This window comes from Castor canadensis, chromosome 2 (genome assembly GCF_047511655.1).
Source record: "Castor canadensis chromosome 2, mCasCan1.hap1v2, whole genome shotgun sequence".
Lineage (NCBI taxonomy): Eukaryota > Metazoa > Chordata > Mammalia > Rodentia > Castoridae > Castor > Castor canadensis.
The window spans coordinates 42,143,808-42,155,550 of record NC_133387.1 but is presented as its reverse complement, the minus strand read 5'-3'; positions in this window follow the sequence as shown (position 1 = coordinate 42,155,550).

The following is an 11,743-nucleotide window of genomic DNA, read 5'->3' as shown; positions in this document are numbered from 1 at the left end:
TGTACTATTTAAATTATGTACCTGTTATATTATGATTCGTCAGTTTTGGGGAAAGTAATATACAGTGATTTCAGACCCAGGATTTGCTGGTGAAAAAGGATTTTATCTCTTCTTTCTTCCCCAACTACACTCTTGTGGAGTTATTCATCACCTTTGAAACAGAGGCTGTGATATTCCAAGAGAGAAACTGTCTCTGGAACTTATATATCAAATAATAAGCTCTTATAAGCTTTTAAGCACTCCCCTTTTAGATAATTAATGTCTAGTAATATTAAGTTGTAGCCTTCCCCACTCAGCTTCTTTACAACAAAGGACAAGTCATCTTTAGAAAATAGGTTTTCTTAAGTCCAAAATAAAACTTTCTTTTTAGGACAGGAAGCATGAGTGATTAATCTATCTTAATCTCAGAAAATCAGTAAAGGATGAACATATCATTAAAAAAATAACTGGCTCTAAGTACAGATCCTTTGTATTTAAAAAACAACAGCTTCCAAAAAAAGTCATATAAATGTTAAAATATTATTTCTTCATTGTGTGCAAAATTGCAAGGTAAGACTTTCATTTCTGATTAGTCAAAAAGACATGGGAGTTGAAAGGAGCCTAATTTCTTGTGCCTAAGTCAGGTCAGTGGCATTCCTGAAATGTTGATTTCTCAAGCTCTCAAACAGCAGTATAACTGCTACCACCATCTTTAAACAGGCCCTCTGAAGTCACACATGCTGCAATGAAACAGATTCTGCCAGGCTGTCCACTGCCCCACTCAGCACTAGGCTGCCTAAAAGAACAATTTTTCCCCCAGCTCTATTAAAGTATAATTGACAAGTGAGAATTGTATATTTTTATGATGTACATGATGTTTTGTGTACATATGCACTGTGAATGTATTAAGCAAGCATTAAACTAATAATCCATCCACCTCACAATTTTAGCATTTTTATGGTGAGAATATTGAAGGTCAACTTGGCTAGATAGTATCACGTGCTGTATTATTTATTAGCTGTGATCACCATGCTATGCAATAGACCTCCAGGACTTATTCATCCTAACTGAAACTTTGTACTCCTCAACTAACATCTCCCCAGTATCCCTCTCCCCTGCTTCTGATAATCATCATTCTATTCTCTGTTTCTATGAATTCAACTTTTTTTAGATTCCACATATGAGTGAGATCACATGGCATTTGTCTTTCTTTTTTTTGTTGTTGTTGTTCATTTATCCATTTATTTATTTATTTATTTTCCTTTTTCTTTTATTATTCATATGTGCATACAAGGCTTGGTTCATTTCTCACCCCTGCCCCCACCCCCTCCCTTACCACCCACTCCGCCCCCTCCCTCTCTCCCCCCTCAATACCCAGCAGAAACTATTTTGCCCTTATTTCTAATTTTGTTGAAGTGAGAGTATAAGCAATAATAGGAAGGAACAAGGGTTTTTGCTGGTTGAGATAAGGTTAGCTATACAGGGCATTGACTCACATTAATTTCCTGTACGTGGGTGTTACCTTCTAGGTTAATTCTTTTTGATCTAACCTTTTCTCTAGTACCTGTTCCCCTTTTCCTATTGGTCTCAGTTGCTTTTAAGGTTTCTGCTTTAGTTTCTCTGCATTGAGAGCAATAAATGCTAGCTAATTTTTTAGGTGTCTTACCTATCCTCACCCCTCCCTTGTGTGCTCTCGCTTTTATCATGTGCTTATAGTCCAGGCATTTGTCTTTCTGTGTCAGTCTTATTTCATTTAGTACAATGTTCCGCAGGTACATCCATATTGTCACAAATGACAGCATTTTTTTCTTTTTAAAACTGAATAATATTCCATTGTGTATATGCTCGTACATATATATAATACCATATATACATATATTAAGTACTATTTGTATACATACAGACAAACATACATATCCTGGAGTGGTATTGAAGGATCATATGATACTGATTTGTATTTCCATGAACACTATACAAGGGTTCATGACGTGAAAAACCAATTCTAAGAAAAATAATGTAATCAGAATGATTGCCCAACTTTTTCCAAAGGACTATCAAGGACTTGCATCTGACCAAGCCTTACTTGTTTCAGTCACAAGTCCCTCATTCACAAACAAATGGGTATACTCTCTACACTGACCAAATTTGTGCCCATACTTATATTTCAAATTCTGCCACTGGGCTATTGCTTTCCTTTCTTCTCTAACTTTCCCTTCACCCTCATAACTGAAACCTGGCTGCCCATGAACAAACTATTTCTCTTTTAGCTTCCAAATCATATTTTTGTCCTTCCACATTTCCATGCTATACCTCTCAGAAGTATCTGCGTACAAGTTTGTTCTTGTTTTTTCTAGCAATTGGCATTTTATTTTTTTTCCTTGAAGGCTCCATCTTCCTTGAAGACCATTCCATTAAACCACACACACACCACTGCTATCCCTCGTGCTCCTGTAACGAACCCCTTGTCACTAACTCATTTTTTTAACATTTTAGCACCTAGATTACTACCTCACTTAACATGTAATCACCTATATAAGATTACTTACCCATTCCTCACTTCCAGTAATCAAGCATTCTACTCCATCTCAATCAACATTTTCCACACATAAGTGTACAACCAGAAAATTTTCAATTTGTAGTGTCCCACTTTCTGACCAAAGTCTCCTATCTTTACAGCTATTTTCGTTAGTACCCTCACATCCATCTTTATCCCCAATAAAACCACAGCTGACAGTTCCTATTTCTATTAGTTTTCTATTGTTCATCTAACAAAGTTCCAGAAGTGTAGTGGGTACCTAAAATAATACCCATTTATCATCTCAGTTTCTGTAAGGCAGAAATCCAAACACAGTGTGGCTCAGCTTACAAGACCCTTTCTCACAAAACCCAACTCTAGGTGTTTTCCTTTCTGAAGGCTCTGGGGATGTTCCCATTTCCAAGCTTATTCAGATTGCTGGCAGAATTGCTTTCCATACAGTTCTGAGACTTAGGTCCCAGGTTCTTTGCTGACTGTCAGCTGGGTTTGCTCTCAGATTTTAAAAGTCCCCCACATTGCTCATATTTCCTGGATTAATAAATTGAGCCCTTCTCATGCTTCAGATCCCTCAGATTATCTGCCTGAGCTCTCTTTCACTTTCAGCTACAGAAGTTTCTCTACTTTTAAGGTCTCATGTAACTAGATTGGGTCCCCCCAAATAATCCAGAAAAATGTTCCCATCTCACAGCCTATAATTATAATTACGCACAAAGTCCTTTTTGCTTCATATGATGTCCATAGGTTCTGAGGGTCAGGGTATGAATGTTTTGAGAAACCATTATTGTGCCTTACATACCACTTTTTACTGTACATAACTCTCCTTATTTCCTCTCTTTCCCCTTCTTGCTCAGATTAAACTTTATAAGAACATAGCAATACCTTTCCTCTTTGTAAAATTCTTTCATCTCTTTATCCCTTACTTCTATTTCTCCAGAAAAATTCTAATTATAGATAAAAATAACTTCACTATAATTTCATACCTGTATTCAGGAAACTGAGACTAGCAAGCTGGATTAATTGTCTCCTTTTAGTCCATGTCTTCCTATAGCCTTCTGTATATTTGTTGTAAGCTCAGATATTTCCTGCTAATCAACCTGCAATACTCTTTTTCCAAACTTCTTCTTGGCCAATGACTTTGTTTCTAATTTCACTAAAAAACTTATGGCCAAGCAAAAGGGAACTATCTACATATTCTTACCATCATATTTAATCTACAACCTACTCATTTTACTCTGACTACTGTTGAAGAATTTTCTCTTCTCCTTCCCTTCTCTTATCTAAGAATGACCCTTCCTCTAGTGCACATAATCAGCTATTTTTTTCAAGAACATAGCTTCTATAATTATCAATATAATCACATCCTCAAATTTTCTTATTTGTCTATATTACTCCAGTCACAATACTAGTATGGTGTAATATCTCCTATATCCCATTTAATGATACTGTCCATTAGTTACCACAGATTTTTTTTTTTGTTCCGAGCAGGATTTTATGACTTCAAAGTCCTCTCCCTCACTTCTCTTTACTTCACTAAAATCATAGTTTTTCTTTTCTTTCATTGAATTCACTGTTTTCTTGATCATATATGACCTCCATTTTATTAAACCCAATAGTCACTTCCTGTTTCCACCATACCCAACTTATTGATAGCAGATGACAACATTGACTACTTTCTCTTTCTTGAAACAATTTTTTCATTCAACTACTGGACACCACTTCTCACAGGTTTCCTTGTATACCACACTTTACCAGTCTTCACTGATCCTTGGTGTGAATCCTTCTCTTCTTCTCAAACTCTAATGATTAGCATTGTCTCACAACTCAGCATATGTCCTGGGTCTTCTTCTTCACTAATTATACAGTAGTTCTCAAATTAATCTTACTAAGTTTGTGATTTTAAATAACATCTCTATATGACGAATCTGTGTTCTCCAGCCACATCATTTTTCCTAGTTGAATACCTCATGCTCTCTTCCCTTATCTAATTAAATACAATTACTATTTCAAACCTAATGAAACCAAACAAAATTTTTTAATTTATCCCCTGTGACAGTGGCCACCAGTAATCTTCAAATATCAATTACTTTTTTTTCCCTTAGTAAAAACTCTCCAACTATTCAAGAGGACATATGACTACTTGGAATAAAGACTGCATTTCTCAACCATCCTTGCAGTTAGATATGGTCACATTGCTAAGGTTAGGCTAACAGTATCCAAGTGAAATATCATGTAAAATTATAAAAATACCATATGCTACTTCTCAAATGTGTCCTCTGGGAAAAGGTATAAACTTTCTTGTTCCTGACCATGCCAACCTGTAAAAGATAGTGCATATCTCCCCAAACAGGAACTTGGTGACTGGATTAGAACAAGGGCAAACACAACAAGGGGATTGGACTTTGAGCACATGATAAAAGCAAGAGCACACAAGGGAGGGGTGAGGATAGGTAAGACACCAAATAATTAGCTAGCATATTTTGCCCTTAACACAGTGAAACTAAAGCAGATACCTTAAAAGCAACTGAGGCCAATAGGAAAAGGGGACCAGGAACTAGAGAAAAGCTTGATCAAAAAGAATTAACCTAGAAGGTAACATACATGCACAGGAAATTAATGTGAGTCAACTCCCTGTATAGCTATCCTTATCTCAACCAGCAAAAACCCTTGTTCCTTCCTATTATTGCTTATACTCTCTCTTCAACAAAATTAGAGATAAGGGCAAAATAGTTTCTGCCGGGTATCGAGGGGGTGGGGGGAAAAGGGAGGGGGCAGAGTGGGTGGTAAAAGAGGGGGTGGGAGCAGGGGGGAGAAATGACCCAAGCATTGTATGTACATATGAATAATAAAACAAAAAAAATAAATAAATAAAAGAATATATAATTAGAATATTAATCAAAAGAACCTTAATCCCACTTTTTGTTCAATGCCCTCCCCAACCCATTCACTGTCAGCCTACCAGTCTATAAACATTTCAGTGAGTTTATCACATGCAAAGCACTAGTTGGGCATAGCAGCCCCTTACCACAGTGAGTATCCTGGAATAGCCAGGATGGAGAAATCCATCATACCTGGAAGTTCTCAAGAATATATGTGCTCTTTATGTATCTATAGACTTTGTTGTGAGGTTAAGACACTAATTCCTAGATGCTCCAACCAAGCTGTCACACATATTATTCCCACATGTATCTTTACATTGAACATTTCACAGTAACACCTTCTACAATGGTGTCTTGAATGTCATTCTTCATGAACCATATGACGACGTTACTGGTTAGATTGTCTTTTTCCAGTAAGGACTTTAGAAATAGTATGGTTTTGCATGCACATATCTATGAACTACTTTTACCCCTCCCTTTATTTTTTTGCTATGCCGTTTCATAATTCTTATTTCCTTAATCACTTATTGTATCTTTTTATATGATTGCACTGTTGTACACTAGCTAAAAGACCTTGTGGTCTAGGTCTAGGGGGATTATGCAAATAAAATAAAAATCTAGAGAATGAGTTAGCATAACTTCCCAAGTACTCAGCAAGAAGTGAAGGCATGGATACAGGACTGACAATTTATTATGTGACAACTTTTCACTTTTTTACCACACAAGTGAGATTCTAGTTTCAAGAAGTTTCCTTTTTTGCTTAAAATTTTATTTATTATGCACTGTTATTTTTTTCTATTAACTTCTGCTCTTTAAATATGTTTTAAGATGGCTGACAGAGATCTGCTCTCTGGAACAGGCACTTCATAAACCAGTCACTGCTAGATTTTTCAGGCCATCAATAGTCATTTTCTCATATAGAAAAGCAAACAAGCCTTACCAAAGCCTTTCATAAGTAAAGGTTGAAATTATTCTGAGCAGATGAAGTTCATGTGGAACAAAACCAGCATAAACAGAGAAACCAGGCAGGGGATATGGAGGATCAATTGGGAGGACATAAGCTGACACTGGCCTGTTATTTGTTAGATAAATTACAAAAAAAATTACCAACAAGAAACTATGTAATAAATGTTAGCATTCTGTTTCCCTTATATGTTGGGTTATAGATGAGAGTAAATATTGTACATCTCTAAAGGTGATTCTTAAGCACTATCTAAGTGAAAAGAATCATGAGCAAGTGAAAGGACTACCTGTGTCTCCTTTAACCTCAAATCTAATGCTTTCAAGAGAAATGAAAAACCAGAACTGTCATTCATCATTCTTTTCCTTTCATCTTTATATCATAGTATCTAGTCACAATTTTCACACATTCAGAGATTATGTATTTGTATTTTTACACCTTTCAGATACTAGAAAGTCAAGCCCTATGGGGTCTGCATTTTGTACACACAATGTTAACTGACATGGGAGAGCAGTACAATCATGACCTCATTCATATGGTAATTTTATTACAGGCTATAGACTGTTCCCAGGGCAGCTCAAAATCTACTAATTCAAAATAATTATGCAATGAAAAATACAGCTTTAGGTACATCACTTATTTTAGAAGCAGAAAACAGGATCTCTGAATCTAATTCATTTGGTCAGTGATTTTAAAAGATTAACTCTTTAAGTGAACTTTCTCTGCTGATCTTAAACAATAACTCAAAGCATGTGGTGGCTTTAGTTATGTAAACTTAGCTAACCTGAAATACATTTCCCAGAATTCCTTGCAGTGAATATTTTCTATGAAGGTGGGCCAAGGAGTCTTGTGGGAGATTTGGGTTTTTTTCCTTTTATTCATTTATTAGCATATTATAGTTGTTCTGGTGGTTCATTGTGACATTTAGAAAAGTGCTTACATTATATCTTAAATTCACTTCCTTTACCCCTCTCCTATCCCCCCTTTCCCTTCATCTTAGAACAGTTTCAACAGGTCTCACTGTTCCATAGTTCCATTTTCATACATGAATACACAGTACTTCTACCATATTCAGCCTCCTTCATCCTTTCCTTATGCCCTCCTCCTTCCCACTGGTAACAACCCCGCAGACAGGACCTGTTTTACTTTCCTGTCCTTCATTAAAAAAAAATTTGTTTGTGTATGATGATTATGCAGGGAATTTCATTGTGACATCTCCATATATATAGATAGATAGATAGATAGATAGATAGATAGATAGATAGATAGATCATTGTATATAGTTAACATTAATTGATCACAGTTCTCTTTCTTTACAAATCTTATGTGTTTTCATGATCCTCGACTTTGACTGCTATGAAAAGACTGAAAGAGCATGCAGGGATAGTTCCATTATAACTGCACCTACTTCTGTTTCATTTGTGACTTCTCTATTTTGGGAATACCAATTATTCTTATATTTTATCTTTATTGCTCCATTATATCTATAACTATTTCTATCCTTGCTTACTATGTTATTTTTTATTTCCTCTCTTTTTATGATCTTTTTTCTCTATCAATTATTTCATTTATCCTATTTGCTCTATATTTCTCTTTTTAATTTATCAGATCTGCAATGGAATTTTCTGTTGTAGTACTCATTATATTTCCCTTGTTTTTCAATCTCTTTTTTCTTATCATTCTATTGTTTCGCAGAGTTTATATTTTATCTCGGGAATTTTTGTTTTGTTTCCTGAATTTTCATACAGATTGGGTAATATTCCCTTTGATGACGATGGCTTTGATTTTTCAATTTTTGGGATAATATGTTTGCATTAAACTGTATTTCAGCTCCTCCCAAGAACAGATGGAATCTATTTCCCATCACTTAACTTCAGTCAAACCTTGTGACTTTATAGTCAAAGGAATATGTTATATTTGTGCAGGTGTGTCAACTGTGGACACATCTGCAGATCAGGAAGTGGGCCTGTGACCCAGCTGTGGCCCTGCTCTACCACAGTCCAGCCAGTCCTGCTTGCACAGGGACTTCACGTGAAACACGCCCAGCAGTAATTCTGGTTGCAGACCTGCCTACCTCGCTCCCAACTCTGGATCCTGAAATGGCACTGTGACTTAGTTCACCCTGCTCTCTGTTCTGCCTATGTAGGGACTCAACAATGCCTTTCTGTTTCTCTGGTAGCAGGTCCACATGTTCCCCTTTGGCTGTGGACCCTGAAGTCAATCTGTGAACTGGTTATAGACCCTGAGTGTCTTTGAAATTCAGTTGTAGCCCAAGTCTACAATATTCCAGGATGAATCCTCCCTGACCACAGACATTACAGAAAACATGTCTATCTGGTGCCAGACCTGCCTCTCTAATCCCAATTTCAGATCCTAAAGACTAAAAGCATAGACAAAATAAATAAATAAATAAGATAAACTGGATCAAAAAAATAGACTAGATCAAGCTAAAAAACAATCAACATAATGAAAAGACAACTTATGCAATGTTAGAAATATTTCAATGCACATATCTGATAAGGAGTTAGTAATAAACTGTATAAGGAACTCATAGAAATCACTTTAGCAAAAATAAATTACCCAATCCTGAATAAACATTTTTTAAAGAAGACAAACAAATGGCCAACAGATATGTGAAAACTTAACATTACTGATCATCATGGAAAAGCAAATCAAAACCCAATGAAGTATCATTTCACTCTGTTCAGGATAGTTACTTTCAAAAGGATAACCAATAACAAATATTGATGAGGATGTAGAAAGCTAGAACCCTAGTACATTATTGGTGAGAGTGTAAATTAGTACAGCCATTATGGAAAACACCTCAAAAAAATCAAAAAAGGAAATACCACATGAGCCAGGAAATCATTTCAGGGTATATATCTAAAGGAAATGAAGCCAGTGTTTTAAGAGATAACTGCACATCCATGTCCATTGCAACATTATTCAAGATATAGAAGCTGCCTGTGAATGAATGAATGAATAAAGAATATATATGTGTATACATGTATATTTAGTAAAAGAATATTACTAAAACTTTTAAAAGTTTTTAAATGTAATTCCTGCCGTTTGCAAGAACGTTAACTTGGTGGTCAGTATATAAAATGAAGTAAGAGGCACAGGAATGGAAATACTGCATAATATCACTCACATAATCTCAAAAAGTCATACTTATGCAAACAGAGTAGAAGAGTAGGTACCAAGGCCAGGAGGGTGTGGTAAATGGAAAGCTGTTGTTACAACCTTTAGTTATAATTTCTGGCTATCTATATGCAACATAGTGACTATAGCTAAAAGTAACATACTACACTAAAAATTTGCTAAGAATCTTAAATGGTCTCACCCTCCAAAGAAATAAAAATAAGATAAATGGTGGCCATGTGTGGTGATGGGTACGTAAATTAGTTCGATTGTGGTTATCATTTCATAATGCATCTGTATATCAAAACATCACGTTGTATGCCTTAAATATATACAATTTTTGTCAATCATACCTCAATAGAAAAACTGAAGAAAATAAAGAAAGCTTGTGCATTCTGCTTCTTCTCTTGATCTCTGTCCATATACAATGGAAACAAGCTTGGACTTGCTGCTGGGGGATGAGAGACCAGAGGGAATTGGGATGAGTAGTCCCACTGAAGCTGTCTGAGTCCATTCAACTCCAGATGTTCCTACAGCTGACCAAAGACTCAGAACTGAGTCGAGGCAAAACCAGAAAAACTGCCCAGCTGAACACAGGACAATTTGTAAACTTTCAGAACTGTGAACTGTAAATAAATGCTTGCTAAAATAACCACTAAGTTATTTCCACAGCAAAACATAACTGATATGGTCTCCATGCCTTTACTTTTCAACCTGCTTATACTTAACATTGGCATCTTTATTTAGAATTTCTACTTTCTCTAATATCATATGGATGAATCCTCCTGTACCTTTTCTCCTCTAATAACCCATCTTTCCACTTCCTCACACTTGTCTATTTCCTGATGTCCACAGGCATGGATGTGGAGTAGCATTCTATTAGAAGGGTATTCAGCCTTGACTAGTTTCTGAGCTTATTTTATTCTTCTGATATGTCAGAAATATTCATACCCAGGCCATGCTCATAGCAAGTTACCTCACCCACTCTCATCAGTTTCAGCTCTTTCTCCAATCACAGACCTTTTGGCTCTGCTAATGAACACTGACTTTTCAGTGGTAGAGAAAGCTGTCTTCTTTTCAAATGTCTTTTTTTTATTATTATTTTTCTTAACTTTCAAATGTTCCCCCCACTTTTTCCCCCAAGCTGCCTACTCACTTCAAAAGTCACTTCTCTCCAATTGGGTTAGTAAAATATTTTTGAATTTCATTATGTAGAGTTTTTTTGCTCTTCCACAATTAAAAAAAAAGAAAAAGATTAGGCTTAGAAGTTAGAGACTAGGTTATACCTCACCAGAGTCTTCTTTCTCCTTCCTTATCTGCTACTTCTTAAAAGTTTATTGCTTTATGTTATACATCTTTACCTTAATTTTGACTCCTTGAAATTCAGAAATTATTTTTCATTACCATTTTTAATTTATTTTTTAGGGTGAGAGGGATTTTACTTTATTATACCCATTAGTTGGTCATGTAAATGTCACATTACTTGTGGTTATGCACAATTATATCACATTTCTCTGTTAATCTCCGGAGAAGTAAAACACAGAAATACAAAGCACACCATAAGCCTGAGAAGGAGATCATGTCACTTCAATTGTGTTGCTACTCCTCCCCTAAAGATTGCCACAACTTACAAAGTTGTTGAAAAGCCTATGATTCCTAACTCAGTGACTGATAACATTCAAAACAAGTGTTAGTTGGAGAGAGCGAAATCCACACAAAGCTAAGATGAGTTTTTCTAGGAAAGCCAGTTTGAGGCGTGAGGAATTCTTAACCCTGCCCAGCTCTTTTTCCTTTGTTCTCCCAGACAGAGCTCTTCTGGAAGAATCTAAAGCAGGTGCTTCCTGGGTTTCCTTTGTCCAGCTATTTATGTTGGAGAATGCCTCACATCCTGCCTTCCTTTTTTTATTCTCAAAGCAAGACTTCCAGGGACCCTCCTGGAGGGGTTTTGTATTTACAGCTTATTTTGTGGTTAATAATAAATTAGTGACATCCTTTCCCTATTTGCTATGTAGAGCTTATTTTAATTTAGCCTTTTGATGTCAAATTAGTGTGAAGTAGGAGTATGCAGAAAAAGAGAAGAGTCCTGCTGGGCACTCACAAGTTAGAATTTCCAAATGCTTGTGGGATTTTACAAGGCACCAGGAGAAAGATTTTACATGGAACCATGAAAGAAAAATAGAAAACACCAACTTTTTAAATCTCTCCTTTAATGATTTTTGACTATTGTGTTTTAAAGATTTTGATGATAAA